The following is a 23,560-nucleotide window of genomic DNA, read 5'->3' as shown; positions in this document are numbered from 1 at the left end:
TGGCTTATGGGGCACTTATGTTTAGGCTTTATGATTTTTATTGCCGAAGCATTAGGTTAATGCTAGTTGAGCATTTGACTGCGGCCATAGAGATCGAATACATCAGGCTTCAAGCTGTTGCGGCGATTCACGGTGCCGGAGTTTTATGGCGCAGTGCGTTTTACGATATTTTCCTTGCGTGCAGCAATAGTTTTTTGCTCGCTGTTCTGGTTAATGTAGCAAATATAGCTTACGCTCCCAGCACCAGCGTGGTCTTGGATGTGATGATTGGAATGTGCAATAAACTTGCTGTGATTTGATTTCACAAAACGAAAGAATCGCCGCAACATCGTTTAATAAAACATACAATTCACATCGCGATTCCAACCATACGACGCGAACCCAAAAGTTCCATCGATGTGTGCGTCTTAGCTATTTTCGTCATAAGATCAAGCTTCAAGCGCACGTTTTAACGTGTTCAATCGTGTTGCCCTAATCACTTAGGAAACCGTGATTTTTGGGATTGCTATTAGATTTTGGTCTGCTTGATAACCAAATTCACTCACGCATTGAGCAATTTTGATTTCGCAAGTCAGGATGGCCGAGCGGTCTAAGGCGCTACGTTCAGGTCGTAGTCTACTCTGTAGGCGTGGGTTCGAATCCCACTTCTGACAAATAATATTTTTTGTTTTTGTGCGAGCTCACTGAACACAAACCATAATCGTGCAGGATAGATTTTACTGTCGATGTGTGAACCTAAAATAACTAGCAATTAAAAATATCAATTTCTCAGCGATCCTGCCAGGAGTCGAACCTGGAATCTTCTGATCCGTAGTCAGACGCGTTATCCATTGCGCCACAGGACCCAGTTAGAAATTAGGGTAATACAAAATAATTTAAAATAAATTAGTAAATGTCATTTAATTTGAAATAACACACCAATTTTTTTTTTCATAGCTTATTTTTATTAGGTCCTTTTAGGTGCTGTGACCAGGTTAGGAATAACACACCAATATACTTACAAAATTTGAATAGAAAGGTAACTAATTAAAAAAATAACCATGAAAAAAAGAATGTTAAAATTTTTATGAGCAGTAAATTAAAGTTAAACATGATAAATTTAGATGATTTTTGTACATTTTTACCACAATCTCTTAGGAATCTCAAAAATAGATTTGGCGTTTACGTCACTAAGTCGAAAATCATTTTAAGCATTGTTTCGAATTCCTACTTTTGATTTCTTTCCGTCCCAAATTGCACCAATTCCTCAATCGTTAGCCACTTTTCCTCCCATTCACGTGTGCCTGCGTGGGTGGTTGATTAATTACCCAGCATCATTCAGTACCAGAACGCTCCCCTCGGTAAGCAATAGCCATCACTTGACTTGACTAGTCTCCCCCACCACACCGACGGATAAAGAACTGATGTTCCTTATCTTCCTGCCACCTTTCCCTGTACACTTCCACCACGTTGCCCCCCAGGACCCTGATTGAAAAGTTAATGAACCGTTAAATAAACCCCTCATCAGCAGCATCGCCCAACTCATTTGCCCGACAAACCTGGTTTTTCTGAACGCGAAACTGTGTTTACTTGGTTAGGCCAGATACGGTGGCCATCCTTGCGATCCTCCTGGCCGGGCCTCGGCGGTGTTGATTGTCTTAAAAGATGAAAGTCATCAATGGGCAGCAGTGTTCACGAACAAACGGGGATGACTTTAATATTTTTATGTGACCACCTCTTTTTCAGAGCGGATGCTTTTACCAGGAAGGGAATGCGAAAGGACTTTCGGGGAAGACAGGGATGGGAACAGAAAAATTTCTTCAATATCTTCAACTTTTATTTTATTTTATTAGGTTTATTTTTTTTATTTAAGCTTTTCTTTAATAGATAACTTTAGCAATAAACATGTTGTATGTCAATTTAAGTGACATATCGGCTTTGTACTTTTTTAAACGTTGCCAGAACTTTCTTTCCGACCAAAAATGCAAATTTTCGACAAAATTTCATTTATTCATATCTACAAACAATGCATAAAATTCCGAAAAAACACAAATTTTATCAACAAAAATAGCTTCAAATCCTTTGCCATTTTTCGTTACTAAACAGTAAAAAATTGTTGGACATGTCATTAGAAGAGTAATTTAACCCTTTCAGGCCTGATGGGTCATATATGACCCAAATATGAAAATTTCCAAAACTAGCCTATAATTTTCGAATGGGCAAAAGAATCATTTTCCCATCATTGAATAATTTTTTTTTTAAATTCAGGCTTGAAAGGGTTAATGTATTTTTTTTCTAATCTTCAGCACCCAGAAGGGTATTTTTCATTTAGAATTTTTTTTTTTGCATTCAAATTCAGTGTTTTTTTGTAATTTTGCAGGGATATTTTTAAAGAATCTAGTGTTGTTTGTGACATTGTAGAGTTATTTATTTTGAGTGTGCCAATGTGCCTAATGACCCGTCTAGGTTATTGCAGCTTCGAAAAGTACAATAAATTTTCCTTATTATGCCATCTCTAAATTTTCTTTACAGTTAAGTAACGAAATATGGCAGAAGTTTTAAAAATACCATTGTATTTGTCCGATGATGGCGTCCAATTTTACACTTATTTTTTTCAAGTGTTCACAAATTAAAGAGGTTGTTCCAGCCCTCCGTCACGAGATCTCCAAAAATGAACCTCGGATTCATGATCAGAATCTAAATTATCTTTCCGGACAAATTTTCACGCAAATCCAAGAGGGGTCGGGGCAACTTTTTTCGATTTCGTGTGACTTGGCTTAGAATGACCCAAATATTAGTTAAAAATCCATTTTTTCAAAGATCTTGAAAAGTTTTCAATAAACATAATTTGTTTTACAAGAAGTGTTCTACAAATTTAAACCACTTAATAAAAAAAAATAATCATGACTGAAAATGAAAAGATAACTGAGACTTGTGACGTAGTTTTTCAATATTTATCTATAACCACCAAAATTTCTTCATTTGCCACATAGCCATTAATTTATGATTGATACAAGACTAAACCACAGAGACCAGCTAACTAGACGCTGAAAAAAGAAACATGATGTGGCACTGTTCACCATAATTTCGGTAAAATTCAAATATCTGAAGCAACACGAGAAAAGGAGGATAAACATTTTGACAGTTTAAACTAATTCTCAGGAGTTGGATAACTTTTTTACAAAATTCGAAATGTGAAACAATACCTGGCCTTCCCAGCTATCTTTCAACAGTTATGGTTTTGTTAAATGTTTACCTTGTGTGTAGGAATTTCCCATACAGCTCCAGCTGTCAAAATGCTTATGCACCCTTTTAAAATGTTGCTCCAGATATTTAAGCTAAGCACCAAATAAATTGTTTTTTTTTTCATCTTTGATTGTTTTATTTGTTTGTTGTTGCTGTTTTGGGCAATTTACAGATAAAGCAGCTTTAAAAAATATGATTTTTGTAATCTTATCTGGTAATAGTAGTTTATGCAACAAGTTGCAAAAAGAGGATTTTTTCAGCACGAGTCGTACATTTATCCAACGAGGTTCACCGAGTTGGATAAATACGAAGAGTGCTGAAAAAATCAAGTTTTGCAACGAGTTCCATACAACATTTTTTGCAATTCCGAAAAATACCCATTGAGTGAAATTTTATGTCAAATTTTCATGTATTTTGTCAATAAATCGTTTGAATCAAAAAAAAGTTGAAAAGTGTTACTTTTCGAAACAAGTGCTGAAAAGTTCAACTTTTCAGCATTTATTTTGAAAAGTGTTGCTATTCGATTCTGTTATTTTTGGTACAGAAAAGTAGGCTATTTCGTCGTTCAAGAATGACAGGAAAAGTAAGTAGTTTCACGACGGAATTGCAAAAAGTTAGTTTTTCCCATCATTGTCTCAATATTTAGCTATAGAGCGTCTCGTCCCGAGAAAAAAAATCCCGGGATTTCCCAAGATTTCCCGGAAAATTTTTGTTCCGTTTCCCGGGAAATTTGTAAATTTCCCGGGAATTCTCGAGATACAAGCGGAAGTATACATTTTCCTACCTTTTTGGCACCAATGTTTTGCTTATATTTTGGGCAACAAAAATTACGCTATTATGGAATTAATAGCATTTTTTTTTTTTTGACAACCTATTTTAACGATTTTTTTATATCATTTAAATTCAGATATTTACTTCTTCCGGCCAAGATCAAAATAGAGATTTGTTTAACATGTTTGTTTACCTGGACCAAACTGGATAAAAATTGAATTGATAAAACTATTTTTTTCAAAAAGGGTTGTTCGAGAAGAATTTGTTTAAAAGCATTCGAGAAATTGATGTTTGAAGTTATAAATGTATGAAGCACGTGAGCTATCAAGGGCGTAAGCGGAATGTGGCTGCCATGCCATGGCACACTTTTTTCGTAATGTTGGTACCACTGCGTGATTTTGACATTTCGAACGTTCACCATTCGAACGCCATCTTCCCATAAAAACCTGGATATGAAAAAACATCGTTTGATTTTAACCAACTTTTACACTATGATAATTATTTTAATCTGATTAATTTATTAGGCCATATAACCATATAACTAAAGTCATACCACAAATGGAACCATGAAAAATTATAAAATACAACTTCGTATCATATGAAATTTACCCAAAAAATGCAACCATATTTCAAAAACTCGTTTAAAACATTTTAAAACTTTGAGTTTTGATTTCATGAAATAGTGTTTCAAAATAAATAGCGCTAGTAATTAGATGTTTAAGGCTAATTATCAATTTATTCACATGTTGAAAATACTTGTTCTGGAATAAGTTATTTGTCATGGAAAATATGCATGTTTTTTTTCCATTTTAACTTTATGGTCACTGAGACAAATTTTAAAGCAATTTTATTGTTGTGGTGCATAGATTTTCACTGTCCATGCACTTTTATTTTAAAAAAATACTTCTGAACAAAACATACTAATAATATATTTTTTTGATTTGGAACTAGAGGGTGACGATTCTCGAGATTTTCAATTTCCCGGGAATCGAGAGTTGAATTTGGCTATTTCCCGGGAATTCCCGGGACCCGGGAGATTTTTTTTTACTACGCCAACAGTGTCAAAAATTTAAAATGAAAAGTAATAAATTTGTTTCTTTTAAATGAATTCAGTTACTGTTAATTCATACTAATTCTATGAAACGTTAATTTGAGCAGCCTCATTGTTTTGAGGAACTATATAAAACTTTTGATTTTTTTTTTCTGAATCTGCAAAAACAAAATCGTTTCTTGAGTTTTTTTAAGACTCAAAATTGTAGTTTAAAATATTTACGAATCTTAATTCGCACTGAGTGATTTTTCAAAAGGTTCACAAACTTGTTATTAGATTTTTGTAAAAAAAAACTGATATAGCTTATATATAATTTCCCATTTTATCGGGAATTTTGCAATATGATAAACAACGACTCAAGACAACAAATTAAATTGTTTTTTTTTGTAATTTTTAAGTTCAACATTAAATATTCATTGAAAAAATATTTACAGTTATCAGGAAAACCCAAATGTTCACAAGAAACTAAATTGGATTGCTATGTTCAAGAGAAGATATGGAAATTGAACTTAACTTGAAAAAGCTTTTACCTTTTACAAATAATTAGAAAACATAATATTTGAAATTAAAACATTTGATTTCATATCTAGGGTGTAACTGCTAAATAATTTTTAAGGTAAATTTTGGGGTCCACCCGTGGGTCCACCTTTTTTTGGCTTCTCTAAATTATAGTTATTGGAATTTTTGACAAGTTAAAATATACACTTTCTGAATAAGAAGATTAGAGAAACATTGGTTTATTCGAACTTGAACATCGAACAATGGACATTCAATGTTCTAAACAATTTTGAATTTTTCAAATGTTTTTCTGATTAGTTTATATAATTTTGCGTTGATATTTATAAGTTTAAATTTCCCGGGAGTCTCGACCGAATTTCCCGGGAATCGAGAGGTCCAAAAATGGTCAATTTCCCGGGAAATTTTTCCCGGGAATTCCCGCTCGTCACCCTCTATTTGGAACGATTTGAAAACAGCATAAACAATTAGTAAATTTATATATTTTCTTAAAGTTTCATGATTTTTTACAGGCAGTCAAGCTATTAATTGATTCTCACACTCATTTTGACCATTGAAATTGCTGTTCTATACAATTCTGTTGCAAAATATTAATCAGAAACAGGATCAGAACAATTTTCGTAAAATTTCAAATTTCCCGGGAAATTTATTGAAAATTTCCCGTTTCCCGGGAATTTTGTAACACCGGGAATTTGGACGCTCTTGCTATGGTGCTGAAAAAATGCTATTTCTTGGGATGATACTGCAAAGATGAACACGCCACCGTTGAAGGGACGCCCTTACTGCTTTAGCTGACAACATCTCCTTATCTGTCTGGGAAAAGAACTCGATAGCCAACCGTTTCTGACTTCGTTCTTCTCCAAGTTCTATAGCTACTAGTGAGCAAAAAATACGCCCAACAATGCTTAAACAGCATACACTTTAATATGTTCTGGATCAGCTCTTTTTGTGTACTCGTTTTTTTTTTCTTCTTCATTTTATTGCCTGTCCTGGCCTTAAACACGCCCCATTCAAATTTTCCCATCGTCGTCACGAGATTGAGTCCCTCAGTGCATTGCTGGCAAAGGAAATACGCGAATGAAATCGAAATAATTTGACTTGTTAAACATGCAAATTTGATCGTCGCCGCGCTTTTTTTTTCAACTCTGGGTGCGCTTGATTTGTCGAGACGCGAGAGGAGGCTTGATTTGGTTAGTTGGCTGTCGTAAAAAATAAAACGAGAGTTTAAAAAATAGCTTCGGTTTAAATTAACCTCTGTAGAGGCAAAAGGAAATTGTCAGAAGTGGGATTCGAACCCACGCCTACAGAGTAGACTACGACCTGAACGTAGCGCCTTAGACCGCTCGGCCATCCTGACTGTTATTTTTAATTTTAATTTGACTTGGGATTTTTTTCAATTTCACAAGATAACCAAAAAAAAAATTTTAGTGAATCAAATCAAGTTGAAATTTGCTTTAATATATACATTTATTAACTTTTTTTAGAACACAAACAAGGTTCAACAGCTGACGTTCGAACATAATGCACAACATCCCAAATATAGCAACCTCCCCCCACCCTGGGATCATCCTCTCGTTGATTGACAAACCTTGGTCTCTTGGCCGGTGTTTCGGGGTTGGCGCCCGTGGCCCATCGATTCAACACCTCAAGAGCCCCCTCAAGCTGAGCTTTTACACACATTTCTCGACCCGCCAAGAGGCCCTCAGACGCGTCTCCTATCCGAGCGGCTATGGCCCTCGAGCATCTATCGAGAAATTACAGTTGTCTTGGCCAAAATCCACTTGTTCGGCTCCAAAACATTTCAAGTATAGAGTTGATTTTCCCAGCCGGAACGCGGCCACCACGTGGTCAACTCGGGAAGAGATCACCGATGCGGTTGCTAGCCGCGGTCGTGAAGCAGATCAATCATGGGCATGGTTTGAACACCATCATCCATCGTGGGGCAATATCTTATTACGCCCGGAGAAATCATCATTAACTCGCACGTTCAGAGAGCTATGAAGCGAGCTATGCACGGTGGGTGAGGCAGATTTGACCAAAATGATCACCAGTTTTGAGAATTATATTCTACAGATTTTAAAATTCATGCTAGTAAATTTCCAGCAATTTTGTTTTGCTGTACTATCTGAAAATGCATCAAACATTTCAACAATTTCGCAATCATTCGAGATTTTTGAATTTGGAGGAAACTTGGTGCATTTGTTCCCTATTTCGTAATATTCCATTTTTCATCATAATATTTTTCCATATAAAGCTCCAAACGATTTGCGGACTGGTCATACAAAATGGACATGTGAAATTTCCAAGATAAGTATCTTGAGAAAGGAATTTTTGATCGATTTGATCATGATTGATCATGATCATTGGCCAAATTGTACATTACAATAAGGAGTTTAAAGAAAAACGGTACACGAAAAATAACCATTTTTCATTTGACTTTTACCTTTTAATTTTTTTTTTTAAACTTTCGATTTTTTATCGATTTATAAATCGCCCTACTTTCAAGTTATAGGTATACTCTGGTATGTTTTTTTTTTCAGAAAATCCCTTTTAAAGAAACAGATTTTCTAATTTGCACGTGCAAAATTTATCGTGTTTCCAAAGAATTGCCCCCTGTATTTTCGTTTAAACAAAAAAACGTATAAATAAAACAAAATACTTTAAACATATTTAAGAAAAAAATAATTTCCAATGTAGATTTCAAACCGAGATGATATTAATAGAATGTAGATATTTTTCCAAAATGTAAAATACGAATTATTTTAATTCTTTATATTTATTTTTATTGAAAAATCAGCTAATTAAAACTTAACTAAAAATTCATATACTTTATTTTAATTGCGCTGCCTGTGGGGACGCGAATTCCTGTTTCTTCGTGTAAATTTTCATTTCTATTGTGTCGCTGTTCATGTGTATGTTGTGAGTGATTCAAGGAGCGATTGTTTTAATTGAGAGTCGATTGCGGGCAGCGGAGCCACATGGTTGCTTAGCAGTCCTTCCCCTATCATCGTTGATCGGAAGGCACGCCGCCGGTTGTGTTCATCGAAGTTATTGTATTACAAAGTAACATGTTAATTAATTTAATTAACGATTGCTTGAAAACTATGCTTTGTTCTAAAAAGTTGTGCAAAATTGATCAAGTCAAGAGATTTTTGAAAAGTTCCAATAAACATTTTTTTTTGCTTTTTGCAGCTATAAAAATTGATAAAAATTTAGATTTTAGGAAATGGTTTCTTTTATTAAGGATGACTTATTGCTCATCATTTATTTATACATCTGTATTTTTGATAGTCATAATTTTGTTTCATTAATTTATGGATTTGTTTTTACTAAAAAATCGTTTTATCGCTTGGCATAACTCAAAAACAATTATTTCATTAATGAAACTCTAAACGTATGGCAATTTTTTGTAATCCTTTACTGGGAATCGAACCCTTTTTCGAACATTTTATTTTTCTTGGTACAGCTGGTAATGTTGAGCAACTCTACTTTCTTCTTTTATATTTTTCTTAATTTATTTTTTGTATTAATTATGAATTTTCTACAGTCAATTCTAAAAACTCCAATTATCCAAAAAAAATCTAAGTGTAAATATAGGTATTCGGTGCCCTCTCCCCGTGCCCATACCTTCACACTTAGGAGACCCGGGAGGCGGAGTCTTGTCGCAAAAAGAACGATACACACCTGTGGATCCGTTGACAAAACCGCAAGGTTTAAGAGGGCCACATTATAAGGTGTTTCGTCGATTCCGTTTTCCGTTCCAATTATAACTATCCAATTATAATAATAATCTTTTGAGCAGTTCTCTACGAAATCGGTCTTTTTTCTTAAATTTTATTTTTTGTATTTTTTAATCCGACTGAAACTTTTTTGGTGCCTTCGGTATGCCCAAAGAAGCCATTTTGCATCATTAGTTTGTCCATATAATTTTCCATACAAATTTGGCAGCTGGCCATACAAAAATGATGTATGAAAATTCAAAAATCTGTATCTTTTGAAGGAATTTTTTGATCGATTTGGTGTCTTCGGCAAAGTTGTAGGTATGGATATGGACTACAGTGAAAAAAAAAATGATACACGGTAAAACAAATTTTGGTGATTTTTTATTTTACTTTTTGTCACTAAAACTTGATTTGCAAATAAACACTATTTTTAATTTTTTTTTATTTTTTGATATGTTTTAGAGGACATTAAATGCCAACTTTTCAGAAATTTCCAGGTTGTGCAAATATCTTTGAGCGAGTTATAAATTTTTGAATCAATACTAATTTTTAAAAAAATCGAAAAATTGGTTTTTTAACTTCATTTTTCGATGTAAAATCAAATTTGCAAACAAAAAGTACTTTAGTGAAATTTTGATAAAGTGTACCGTTTTCAAGTTAAATCCATTTTTAGGTGACTTTTTTGAAAATAGTCGCAGTTTTTAATTTTTTTAAATTAGTGCACATGTTTGCCCACCTTTGAAAAAAATATTTTTGAAAAGCTGAGAAAATTTTCTATATTTGCTTTTTTAAACTTTGTTGATACGACCCTTATTTGCTGAGATATTGCCATGCAAAGGTTTAAAAACAGGAAAATTGATGTTTTCTTAGTTTCACCCTAACAACCCTTCATTTTCTAATGTCGATATCTCTGCAACTAATGTTCAATTTTCAATGTTAAAATACATTCGTGAAATTTTCCGATCTTTTCGAAAAAAATATTTTCAAAATTTTTAAACCAAGACTAACATTTTAAAAGGGCGTAATATTGAATGTTTGGCCCTTTTGAAATGTTAGTCTTGGTTTAAAAAAATTGAAAATATTTTTTTCGAAAAGATCGGAAAATTTCACGAATGTTTCATATTTTAACATTGAAAATCGGACCATTAGTTGCTGAGATATCGACATTAGAAAATGGTGTGTTGTTTGGGTGAGACTTAGAAAACATAAATTTTCCTGTTTTTAAACCTTTGCATGGCAATATCTCAGCAACTAAGGGTCGTATCAACAAAGTTCAAAAGTGCAAAATATAGAGAATTTTCTCAGCTTTTCAAAAATATTTTTTCAAAAGTGGGCAAACATGTGCACTAATTTAAAAAAATTAAAAACTTCGACTATTTTCAAAAAAGTCACCTAAAAATGGATTTAACTTGAAAACGGTGCACTTTATCAAAATTTCACTAAAGTACTTTTTGATTGCAAATTTAATTTTACATCGAAAAATGAAGTTGAAAAATTTTGCGACCAATTTTTCGATTTTTTGAAAAAATCAGTATTGATTCAAAAATTCATAACTCGCTCAAAGATTTTTTGCACAACCTGGAAATTTCTGAAAAGTTGGCATTTGATGTCCTCTAAAACATATCAAAAAATAAAAAAAAATAAAAATAGTGTTTTTTTGCAAATCAAGTTTTAGTGACAAAAAGTTAAATAAAAAATCACCAAAATTTGTTTTACCGTGTATCATTTTTTCCACTGTAGTCCATATCCATACCTACAACTTTGCCGAAGACACCAAATCGATCAAAAAATTCCTTCAAAAGATACAGATTTTTGATGTTTCATACATCATTTTTGTATGGCCAGCTGCCAAATTTGTATGGAAAATTATATGGACAAACTAATTATGCAAAATGGCTTCTTTGGGCATACCGAAGGCACCAAAAAAGTTTCAGTCGGATTAAAAAATACAAAAAAAAAATCGAATGACCGAAATCTGAGAGAACTGCTCTTTTGCCGTTTTCCATTACCGTCAGCAGGGGTGAGTCATACAAAATGCTTAAATTGGTGTGACCAATCTCACTCCCAGACCCAATGTCACCCCTAATGAGGGTATTTTATTTTTCAGTCACTTTTTTTTTAGATTGTTTTTTTTTAAATAAAAAATATAAACTTAAACCATTGGATTTTAAATTGTAACAAAATGTGTCAAAACATAATCTGGAAAATAACTAAAATTACTTAATATTTATTTTAGCGAGTATTAGTAAGAAACACGACCAAACATGACCCAAGGCACGGTAAGTTTCCTAGAAAAAACTTATTTAAAAAATCGTCAAGTCTAATATTTGGCACCGTGAAAGAAGGACTCTTTCCCGACATTTTGTGGGGGAAATATTTCGTGGAGGGGTCTAGATCAACATTTTTTAAGATTTTTTTTTTGATTCTATAAGATTTTCATCAGAAATGTGATTTTCATTTAATCGAAGGGTTTAAATTCATAATAATATGCCTCAAGAGACTCTGAATTAAATATTTGACCTTCAATAAAAACTTTCCAAACCGAATTTACCAGCTCTCTAGCATTCTTTGAAATAACTCCCTCAATACACCAAATAAAAATCTTTTCTTTGTACAAGTTGTTTCAGACGTTTTTGAAATTTTGGACAGTTTTTTTTTTTATATTACCACTCATCATCATCATCATCATCTGGATCTTATTTGTATGATTGAAGAGTAATGAAGAATTCACTCTCCATTATTCCCGAAAAAACAAGCGCTAGTGAAGAGAACCCGAACCCGAGAAGGGGCGCCCTCGGATCATAAAAAATGAATATCGTATGGGGCGCGCTCTCGAGTTGAAACTTGTTACGAGAACTGCTCGAGAACCACTCTCCACTCAGTTATTCAAAAATCCATCAATCAATGTTATGAGCATCTAGTGGGTATCGAAAGTAAAATCTCATTTTTTTTTGTTCTGGAGGATCGAAAATTCCGGAGTGGTTCCGGCGAGGGAGTGACCCCTCATCCTCGAAAAGATGGTGTTGGAAATGTTTTGAATAATTTCCCGACGACCATCATCGCGGAAGAGAGATGACTTGTCAAATTCGCCATCCAGCCAGCAGAAGCTACTCTACTTTCTCACCGCATAAAAATAGGCAGAAAAAAACGCAGCAGAAGTGTATTCAGAACAGGATGGAGGATCATTTGTTTTGTGGGTTGTGTTGCATTAAAAAATTGTGTGGGGGTGCGAAAAAAAATTACTCGTCCTTAACGCAAATCGACGGTTTCCTCCTTTCGTTTGTTTGTTTCTTTTTAGGAAATAATTCGCCAAAATGAGTAATGATGCTTGGAAGAGGACATGGAGGAAAACGATTTTCAGGAAAATTCTGCATCTTGAATTTGGTTAGAGGAAAACAACAAATTTGATTGGATTAAAATGACATGGCACAGTTAAAATAAAATTTTAAAACATCATGCTAATGTGTCTTTACCCTACAATTTCAGCCAATTTTGGTCCATCCAGAGTTGAGATACCAGGTTCATGTGATATTGATTTGCCAAATTAAAAAAAAATCTAAAAATATGCATTAAAAATATTCCAGGCAACACATTTCCAAATCTGTGTTGACTGTGTCATTTCGCTGTCTTGTCCCAAACCCTGTATAAACAGCAGTTCCCACAGCGAAGAAGGTCGTCCATCAAACCCGCCACAACCCGACCGACAGTCAACCGGCACAGTCGTTCTAATTAGATTTTTGAAGCATTAACCACTGTCACCGCTGACTGTCGTAATTGGTTCGGTTGTACGCTTCCCTTTCCCCCCTGTGAATTCTGCATCTGGATCTTGCTGCGCCCTGTTATCGACGTGTCAAACCAATCTGTCAAGGTGACGTGGCCCGGTAATCCTGGGCTGACAGGAGGAAGAACTGAGTGTGGGGGCCACCCCAGTGACGAAGGTGCGGCAAAAATTATTAAGTTCCTGTCCGCGTACTCGGTGATTTTTTCGGGGGAAGAATGGGCAATTCCGTTCGGATTGACAGCTTCTTCGCGGGTGGAGCCATGGGCGTAGATTGGAGGTAAGTTTTGACAGTTCAATTTGTTTTTACAATCAAAATTGGTGAACCTTTGAATAAGAATTGGGTGACCAAAAGCTTCCCTCTACTCGTTGATGGTCATCTACACCCATGACCTGAACCACCATTCCACGTTCACGTAATGGCGCGAAAACACCAATAACCCAGACCTGCGAGATTACGTGAAACAAGAGGAATTGCCCCTCTCTGAAAAAATCACGGCCAACTGCCGCTGCGAATCCCCCGAAATCCGAACACGTGGCACGTGCTTCCCTGCCGGTGTGGATCTGTAAACAATTTTTGTTTAAATAATTTAATTAAAATCAGATACTGCCGCGAAAGGTGCCCGACTCACGCCCTCCTACACAAATCGGGAACCCCGACCGCGGCTGGTGGTGGTTATTGGCTGTGAAACTCCGATTCCCGATGGTGGCAAGCGGGATGAGAGAAACGCGATTTCCGGTGAAGATCGGAATGGTTTTGTGTTTCCGGGGGACTGGCGAAAAAAAAAAAGTCCATGAATTAGAGGGCCAGCTGGTTAGCATAGCACGAGCGCACATATTAGAACCCATAGTTTAGCAGTGTTTCTCAACCGGTGAGGAATTCCCCCCTGGGAGGGAATTTGGCCATTCTTGGGGGGGGAATGGGGATGCAATAGAAATGGAATGCCTTTTAACAACGAGCTTGCAAAAATAATCCATGTCTAGAACATTCAATCAATCTATCGAATTGGAAAGAATATTAGAACTTTTAAAATAAAAGTCCTTTGGGTTTTTATACCTTTTCAAACATTAGCTGTTTATACAAAATAGAATGGGTTTGTAAACACATTCAATTCAATTCAATTCGATTTTATTGGTGAATAATCATGATACAATGAGTTATTTTGAAGTGCATAACAGAGTTTTGGAGTTCCTTTCAGCTGTGTGTTGCATCATAATCCATTTTGGAACAATTATTTCTTTAACTAAGGCACTAGCAAGAGTAAGAAAAATTAAAAAAAAAAACTTATAAAAGTATTTGTAAACACATTTTTTCATGTTTTTGTTCTATTTCTAAAATATTGTTTTTATACTCTCCAAAAATTTAATAGTTCTTTGAAGAATAAAATTGAATTTAGAAATTCTGAAAGATTTTGCATTGAATTTTGAACAGTAGATTTTACATTTTTTGTGAGTGCTCTCATCATGATTTTTTTTTTAAGTATTATGATTATTGTCAGTTATTGTCACGAAAACAAACTCGGATGTTTTTCAAGGAAGCATATGCATTTTAATCAAAAAATTCAATCAGGAACAGTTTGTTTATGAAAAATATACAAATGTTGAAGATGACTGAACTGCACTTATCACTTAAAATTGGAATATTTTTTCAAAATCATAAATATAACCAGTTAATTTAAGTTTGCTCAAATTATACTTTTTTTATAAACATTTCAAACGTCTCTCTGAATGAAAGTTTTTTTTTAATTTTGGACTACATTGTGAAGTTTATTTCACAAACTGCATATTTATATCTTTTGCAAGATTTTTGTTTTTTTTTTTATTGAAACTTCAGTTTTATGATAACAATTTAATCTTAAATTATGAAATTTGTTCCAAATTTAAGGGGGAATGGAGTTCATGAAAATTAGCCAAGGGGGGAATGAGACGAAAAAGGTTGAGAAACACTGGTTTAGACGGAGAAAGTTGGCGCGCCAGAACGTGTGTAGAATTTTCATTATGAAAGCTCGTAAACTATGCTGTCTGTACAGTGTACCACTCGTTGGTAAAAGAAATTTGTGAGTTCAATTAGAAAACGCTTTTGGTTTTCCAGAGCAGTTTTGTTTGGAGCGAGGTAGATGGGTTATCAAAAAATGGAACCTCCCCGACGGGGAATTGAACCCCGGTCTCCCGCGTGACAGGCGGGGATACTGACCACTATACTATCGAGGATATGTCAATAAAGTAATTTAAAACCAAACTTAACTCAACGTCGTTGACTCGTCTCAAAATTGTTACTATCAAATCAACTGATACCTAAGTTTAAGCATAAGCATAAGCATAGGTGCCCACCCGCAGTTGCTACTCCGTTATTGACCAGGACCTCCAGAAGTTACATCCACGAGCCGTGGAAGATGAGTGGGTGCTATCTTTCCTCGCTTGATTCAACTGATACCTAAGTTTATATCAAAATGCAAAACAAATCTCAACCTAGAAAATGCAAGAGTTCACCGTCAAACAATCCAAAAAAGATAGTCTGCATCGGCCGGGAATCGAACCCGGGCCGCCCGCGTGGCAGGCGAGCATTCTACCACTGAACCACCGATGCCTCGATGAAGATGATTTAAAATTAATCGCACGGATCACCCTTCCCTCCAAATCCTCGTATTTCCTCGTCTAGGCCTACCCACCTGGATGATCGTTAACTCACGCTGATCTTTGCTCTGTTTACCCTCTTCGTTCTCGTATGATGCTAGTAGGTAGTATCGCATGTGTGTGTGTGTTTGTGTGTGTCGTACGTACATAAATAGAACCCGGAATCAGGCGAAGAATGGTACGAAAATGAAGAAGAAATGAAATGGAAAACAAATAATCGTGTGGATTTTTGCTTCGTCTGCTTTGAATGAGAATTTGAGGGGAGAAACAGAGTACCCAAGCAAAAAAAACATAACAACAAAATAGAGTAAAGGTAACATAACACGTACACAAAATGCTGTATTTCTCCTATTAGGCAGTAAATTGCATTTTTTTTAAACGAAAAGCAGTGAAATTTTCGAAAAAAAAACAAAGAATTCTAGTCTAATCTAAACTAGAGAGCCTGGAGCTTATTAGAGAACGGACATCTCAAACCAAAAGTACCAATCGAAACACGAGAACTGTCAAACGGAGGTACCAATCGAGCATAAGACAAAGGATTTTGCTCGATTGGTACCTCCGTTTGACAGTTCTCGTGCTTCGATTGGTACTTTTGGTTTGAGATGTCCGTTCTCTAATAAGCTCCAGGCTCTCTAATCTAAACTAATCAAACCCTAGCTCAGCCAATCTTTCGAAGGGATCCTGGTTAGAGATCCTAAATAGGGAGACTGGTTTGAATTTGACGTACTCAAACAGACACGAGTTTGACGTATCCAAACGAGCATTCGCCTTCACGCCCAGCAAAACTTATCAGTGTTGCCAAGCTCAAAACATACGTTGCCAGATCGATTTAGCATACATAGATCAGTCTCCCTATTTAGGGTCTCTAATCCTGGTGAGTACCTTAGGTTAGATTACGCCTAACACTTCTTCTTGTCATTTATTAACATCTGCCATAACATCGAAATGCATTGAAACATCACAGACGTTAAAGCGGCCAGGCCTACTGCGTAAAGTTGTATCGCCGAGACATTATTCGTTGGAGTGGGTTGAGTTTGAGCACGGAGTGTTCATATACCAAAACATTTCTGAATCGACAGGGGAGGAACAAGCGTGGGAACACCCCACCATACGCTCCAAGATTTGGTTTATTCGTTGGAAGAACCATGCTAAGAAGGTTGGGTACTCCGGGACGCTCTGGGATGGGACATTGTATTTCCACGAACTCCCTTTTTTCGAAAAACAAAGGATTCTAACAAGATGTAAAAGTTCTTGGATGAAGCGATAAGTAAATTTGATGAACAGTTAAATACTGATTAACCTCAAATTTTGGATATCCTCGGCCTATTTGTGATTAGGTGGATAATTCGAAACAAACTTCAATCAAAATCAATTCGACCATTACTGAACATGTGTGTAACATCCTGTGAAAACATTATCAATGCAATTATTATGCTCTAAAATGCGTTTCAAAGGCAATAAATCATTGTGTGCACCCGAAATATACTCTTTTGTTGAATGCATTTCTCCTTTATTCATATTTTATTCACAATTCGTCATCGTTATCCCCTCTACATGTAGTTCACTCGTTTGTAATATGTGTAGCTCAACTAGTTGAGAGTTCTTTATAAGAAAAATAGCTGGTTTTACACTGATTGTTGTGAAACAATCTTCTTTTACACGATGCTCACACACACACAACCGTCTGTTTTGAAAGTGTGCGTGGGCGACGTTTAAAAAGTGACAATAGAGGAGAAAAACAACTCGCGACAAAATTTTGAGGCTAGGAATTTTGACAGGTATGATTTTCATAAAGTATTCGCCTCCTTTTCTTTCCCACAGAAAAAGAAGGGACAAAGTAGCTGTCAAACTAGGCCAAACTCTTAAAGTCACTCACAAAATGAACTTTGAGTGATTTGAGTTCATTCCTGACGTCACGATTTTCTCCTCTATTCGTCATACCATAAGTATCTAATCAAATAATGTCAATCCAGCAGGGATTTAGTGTATGCACTAAAACCCCGGTAGTAGACACTGATGTCAAACCAGCGGAGATCATCGGGACCTCTAGAACAAACCGAGCAAAATCTACAAAATTTGCAACAGTCTTGAGTCAAGGGTATTAAAAAACACCCAAAAAACAAAAACTGAAAATTTGGTTTATTGGACCTTTTAAAAAACTCCAGTCAAATCCCATACTGCGCGTTTTGTGATTGTTGGGAGCGTTCTTTTATTACGTAACGCAAAAAATCGGACTTTTAGACCCCCTCCCCCCCCCCCCTCGTAACAAAATTTCCATACAAATTTTAAAAATTTTGTATGGAGCGTAACACGGCCTCCGACCCCCCCCCCTCCCCCCCTACTGCGTTACGTAATAAAAGAACGCTCCCTGTTGATCCTTTTCTTCGAATCACCTGGCATTGTTGCCGGGAGTGTTTTTTATTGCACCAAAGGGCTTAAAATCGCTGGTAAGCGCCATGTCAAAATTGACAATAGAGGTTTCTACGTACTCATGTATTGCGTGTACGTATACGAACAAGATTGAGGTTTGATTTTGTCCTGCAAGCGAAATCAAATGGTTCGCTAGTGCCATTTTTATGCGAAACGTCATAAAGCTCTATAAGGCCCAGTGAAAAAATATAATTTAACACAAAAATTACGAACTTCTCGTCACCGTGCCCTGATGCAAACAATGACCGAGCTCGAGCTGTCACAGCCCTGCGCAGTGTGCTGTTAGCTCAAGGTTACTGTAAGAAAGGTTGGGCTGAAAACGTGTTGGTTTAGTATTAGTAAGCAAAAAAGTGTCAACATTTGCGATGCTTCAAGTGATGACGTCACAACGCTCTCGTTTCTTTTGAATAGTATACGGAATTGAATGAAAATTTGAATAATTTTAAATTAAACGGTGATTTTTGAGATAAACTGGATTAAAGGAATAAAAAGCAGATACATACACTTGTTGAAAGAATCAAATGAGGATTTCTTTATTAAAAAAAAAATATAAATAAAATATAAATAAATTGATTTAACTTTCGACTGCAATAAGAGTACAACAGTTGTTACTTCTTGTCCCGCTTTTAGACGTGCGCGACTTCGACCAGCTCGGAGTCTGGATAGACCGCGGACCGATTTAACTTCGTCCTGCGGGAATCGGCTATGCGGATCACAGCCCCAATTGCAGATGGACTTGCTTGTAATGCATGAAATCACGCCGCCGACCTTACCATCTTCGATGTAATCTTCCGGCTCAACCTGGGTCTACTTATCTTTGACCTCCTGCATGCGATGACGGCCACGATTGTGTTGTTGATTTTGGTGGCCATTTTGCCGCCATGCGTACGCCAGTGGTGCTTCAACTCCGGCATCGACATGCCCAGCTCGCGGGTCACCTCGTCGAACGCTTCGTCCCGTTTGGCCAGAACGGAGTGGTCCGGATGGGACCGGTTCCAGTTGACTTCCGGTCGTGGACCAGCTGGGTGAGCTGCATGCGATTGTTGGCGGGAAGTGGTTCCACTTCTTCGGGCAGATGTTTGCGGTGGTGGAGTGGACCCGGTTGCCTGAGCTGGTCGGGAATTTTTGATCCACATTTTATCCAGAAGTAGCCAAATTTGCTCCGCCGGCGAATGCTTGAAATGTCGATCAAGCTGCACCTCATTTTGTTCAGTTTGCCCTTGTTCAGTTCCGTGGCAAGTTTCTGTGGCAAGCACGATCTCGCTGGTACGACTGCCAGTGACCATCCTGATTTGCATTCCTCAGCACCGAACGTCTATGAATTGCTTTGGCCAGCATAAGTGAATCCAACTCTCAGTTGACTCGTGTTCTTTTCTGTCGCGGAGCACCATTATCATCGCATCCCTCCTCCATGCCTTCTTCAACATCATCCTCGTCATCGCTGCCAACCTCCTGCTTAATGGCCACCATCTCTTCCACGTCCTCCCACTCGAACCCAGCCTCGGCTGCTCCTTGTTGACCCTTCACAAACACCGTCTCCGGCAAGTAACGACTTACGCCAACATCCTCCTCCTGCTGCGGTTCCAGCAACTTCCTAAAATGATACGAGAAGCTCTTCCATCGTGCCGGACCAAACCCGGTCACTCCACCAAACGTCGCCCGATCAAAACTTCAATTGGACTGTCTGCACAGGTTCCGGAACTCGTCGACAAAGTGAACCGTTTCGACGCAGTTGATGCACGCCGCGGTGGGTGAGTCCTGCCACGTTACGTACACTCCGGTGCATTCATGCACTTTGCACCCTAAGTCGCCCCGTTGTTGCCGCGGAATATGTATGGTTCGGTCCGAGTCGGAGAAGACGGTCAGGAACAGCCGACAATGATGAGTGCGTGAGGCTAATTTGGAGGAAAGATTAAATTAAAACATGTCCGGATAAAATAATTATGCTGCAAATTACCTTCCGTTACGATTATCGACTATTTTGCGATAATTTTAGTCAAGATGGGACGGAATATCGTTACCGATTCCTCAAAACTAACTCAAAATCGCCCGTCTGCCACTTAGCTCAAAGGAAAAACAAACTTTGTGACGTCACAGTGTTCCTCTTCAACTGTGCACGGAGATAAAAAAAATCGAAAAATGAATAGTCATGCGAAAACTGACGTTTTATTTTTTCCTCCGTGTTCGCACTAATACAACTTTACAAAGACAGCCCAACCTGTCTTAGAGTAACCTTGCTGTTAGCTGACATATCGGGCAAAAAACCAGCTAGAAGTAGCCTGACAAAAAACATTTACAAGAAAGAGAAAGTAAACCTGATGCAAACAAACCTTCAGCTGTAATGTGAACATACTTTGAATGTGTTGGTAAATTTCTGACTAGAAAGCCTTATCCGTTTTTTTTTTTCGTTTGACCTCCATTTCGCCTTCCACAGATCCCCAAAATTCGATTTCAATCCTGAGATATTCATTAAAAATCGAAAAAAACTTCGTGCATTGTTGTCACTTTTTATATGAATGAAGTTTAAATCTTGTCGTGCTATCTTGAAACACCCTGAAAATATAAGTAAGTGCGACAACTGGCCTAAAGGATTCCGGCTCAGAGCGATATTGACACACGTACAAGACCGACTACCGTGAACATTTGTAATTTTAACTCGACAATCAAAATCAACCAAACTTCGGAACAATGCACTTATTGGCCAACCAAACAAAACGTACCTATTTGTTATTGTTTACATTGGGTGCTCTATTTTTTGTTCATTCAAGGTCAAACCTTAAAAGCGCTTTTCTAAAAGAGAAAAAAGCGATGAAAGTGTCGAGTTGCAGTTGCAGTAGCATTACATCAGCGAATCCAATCTGAAAAATGAATACTTATTAATTATGAACATTAAATTCCATAAGAAAATAAGTCAGCGCAATATCATTTTGATTGATTTTTTTAATATTTTTATTTAACCTCAAATTTTCATAATTCTAAAGCTATCCACTTTTCATCCACCTTAAAGCTCCAGCTCTCAGCTTTAAACTTGCCGACGGCAAATCGCTTCCTTCCCTCACCGGAGCAGTTCACTGAACCTCACACTACTCCGAACCCGAAATTCGTTCTCTCCAGCCTCCGAACCCCCCCGAAACCGGACGCCTCGTCGGACAATCCCCCCTCCTCCCTCAACTTCCGCCGTTATCACCGAGAGAACATCTTCGTAACGTGTGAGTACGAACGTCTCCGTCAGTACCGGGCGCCCATGAACCACCATCCGGCGCGGTCTAGTCTCTGTCTCCACGGGAAAAACTCAATTTCCCGACGAAGACGTCGGCTCCGTCGTTCCGACGGAACGCCGAAATCGAAAGTCGTCCCCGCTGATAACGTTCGTCTTTATCGTGTCTTCTTCCAGACGCATTCAGCTGAACCGCGCGCCTTTTTCCAGCAGTCTTGACGGAAGCCTTTGCTGAACGCGTTGGTTTGAGTCGAGACAGCTCCTCCCCCAAACGGCGAATCCTTCCCCCGGAGTCAGTCTGTCACGGCGGTTTCGTGTTGGTTTGGGTTCCGGAGGGGGGAGGTGGAGGTGTTCCACTCGGAAAATCGACAGTCAAGTTTTTCCACCGACGGACAGCCTTCCGTTTGATCAACTGGTGTACCGTCGGGGAACTCTGCATTCGGCACCAATACAGCTGTGCCAGCTCGTACTCTGCAATCAGCTGTTTTACCGAGCTCACAGCCTGCTTCGTTGGTGTGCGTATGCGCTCCTTCGTCGAGCTCCTATGTGTTGGTGGTTTGATTGCAGTGACCGCCTCGTCGTCGTCGTCGTTTCTTCGTTTTGCCTCTCCCTCGATGTTGTTGATGGTGGCGGCGAACTCCTCGCTCCGTCATCACCTCTCTTCTTGTCTTGCTCTCTGCCGTTTTCGCCGTTTCGTCGTTGCGTGTCGTCACTACATCGGCTTGCGACGAGCCAGTTGTTGTTCAGCTTTCGTTCGGTCGAGACGTGTCGGGTTGTGTACGGACGGACGTGCGCGTGTTGAGCTTTCGGTTTGCTCTCTTCCTTTTCCACACACACTGGATACCACCATTAAAAAGTTCTTCTTGCTGTTGTTCTTGGAGTGCTGAACCAAGTCAACGACGACGAAAAAGAGTGGAACCATTCATCAGTTTGTGAGCCCGGTACCAGCGCAAAGAGGAACAAGGGCGGAGGACACGCTGCTGGGCAAAAGTGGTGTTTTGTGCAATCTCCTCCGGGGTGTTCCTGTACCAGCGGGTCCCGCAACAAAAGGATTAATGAAACCTGGGTCTCCCGAGTACAGAGCGCGTCGTGAATTTCGATAATCATTAATCTCGCGCGAACAGTGCTGGTGAAAAGAAAAAAACGCTCGAATATCTTGGAATTCACCGGGAGAACTGTGTGAAAGTAGCTACCGGTTATTTACCAAACCGGGCCAAGTGGAAAATATCACTAACAGTTTGGGCCATTTGGTTCGGGCGTTGATGCGAACCGTTTGAACCGCCCGAAAAAGAAAAGAAGAAAAACAACGAGCGTAATGAAAGGTGATGAAAGCGTTTCCGAAGCGTTAATCGCGAGGAAACACCCTCGCGAGCGTTCCCATCTCTGTCGCTTTGGATTGAAGTGATACCAAGGTTCTCGAACCCGCGGAGGCTAATTAGTGTGTTGCTCATCAGTTATCCTGTGAGTTTGTCGAAAACAACGAGTCGTTAGTGAGCATCCAGTTTGCGAAATGATGGAATATCTTGAAAGGTTACCCAAGTCCTGACTTGGCAATCAGTTGTGCTGCTACGCAGCATGGTTTCTCCAGCGATTCCAGTGTCTGCTGTAAGAGTCGCTGCTGCTTCCGGCGGTAAAGTCGATGGAGACTGTCTGCACTGGAGCGCTGTTGCGTAATTCAGGGTGACGTTTCAAAGTTGCAGAATGACGTAACTGCAAAAAGGAATCCATTTGGATAGCTGCTGGAGATCATATTTTGATGTCCAGCCCTGACAGTTCGTGGACAACTAGAAAAGGCACCTGACGATGAACGATTCCATTTCATGTGAAGATCCAGAAGGATTTTTCAATGCTTTTCGTAGAATACAAAATTATTTTCAAACTTATAAAAAAACATGCTCCGTTAAAAGTTTTTTTTTATTAAAATTGAGGTAGATTTATCTCAAAACATGATTTCACAACGGAAAAAAACCTAATAAAACAGAATGCATTCGCTGATTGGAACGACTGTCAAAAGCTTGAAAACACGTGCTCGCGGAAATCGTCGAACAATGGGGTTCAAATGCCAATATCAGTTTGACAACTAGTTTTGACGTTTGATTGATTGTGGCGCTATCTCCAAAACAAATCCAATTAAATTTTCATCCAAAGGACAGCCTAAACACAACATTAGGTTGCATCTGACGTTTCACCTTTAAAGGTATTGGTGAATCTTTTAA

The 23,560-nt window shown here is 37.9% G+C and overlaps 1 protein-coding gene and 5 non-coding genes across 13 annotated transcripts in view; 2 read left to right on the top strand and 4 right to left on the bottom strand.

Annotated features, from left to right (window-relative positions):
* LOC120417143 (protein winged eye) overlaps positions 1-23,560 on the top strand; it is a 370,323-nt gene that overhangs the window by 255,612 nt on the left and 91,151 nt on the right. Inside the window, exon 1 of one of the 8 annotated variants that reach the window (XM_052710730.1) lies at positions 22,068-22,666. The exons of the other annotated variants lie outside the window; for them this stretch is intronic. The gene's annotated coding sequence lies outside the window, so the exon portion shown is untranslated. Of the gene's footprint in view, positions 1-22,067; positions 22,667-23,560 lie in introns of those variants that run through there. 8 annotated transcript variants of the gene reach the window in all.
* On the top strand, positions 571-653 carry Trnal-cag (transfer RNA leucine (anticodon CAG)). Its single transcript has one exon. It is a non-coding gene; the product is annotated as a tRNA-Leu (tRNA).
* Positions 773-845, bottom strand: Trnar-acg (transfer RNA arginine (anticodon ACG)). Its single transcript has one exon. It is a non-coding gene; the product is annotated as a tRNA-Arg (tRNA).
* Positions 6,838-6,920, bottom strand: Trnal-cag (transfer RNA leucine (anticodon CAG)). The gene has a single exon. It is a non-coding gene; the product is annotated as a tRNA-Leu (tRNA).
* Positions 15,203-15,274, bottom strand: Trnad-guc (transfer RNA aspartic acid (anticodon GUC)). The gene has a single exon. It is a non-coding gene; the product is annotated as a tRNA-Asp (tRNA).
* Trnag-gcc (transfer RNA glycine (anticodon GCC)) lies at positions 15,580-15,650 on the bottom strand. Its single transcript has one exon. It is a non-coding gene; the product is annotated as a tRNA-Gly (tRNA).

Source organism: Culex pipiens, chromosome 3 (genome assembly GCF_016801865.2).
Source record: "Culex pipiens pallens isolate TS chromosome 3, TS_CPP_V2, whole genome shotgun sequence".
Classification (NCBI taxonomy): Eukaryota; Metazoa; Arthropoda; class Insecta; order Diptera; family Culicidae; genus Culex; species Culex pipiens.
This window is presented reverse-complemented; position numbering and strand designations above follow the sequence as displayed.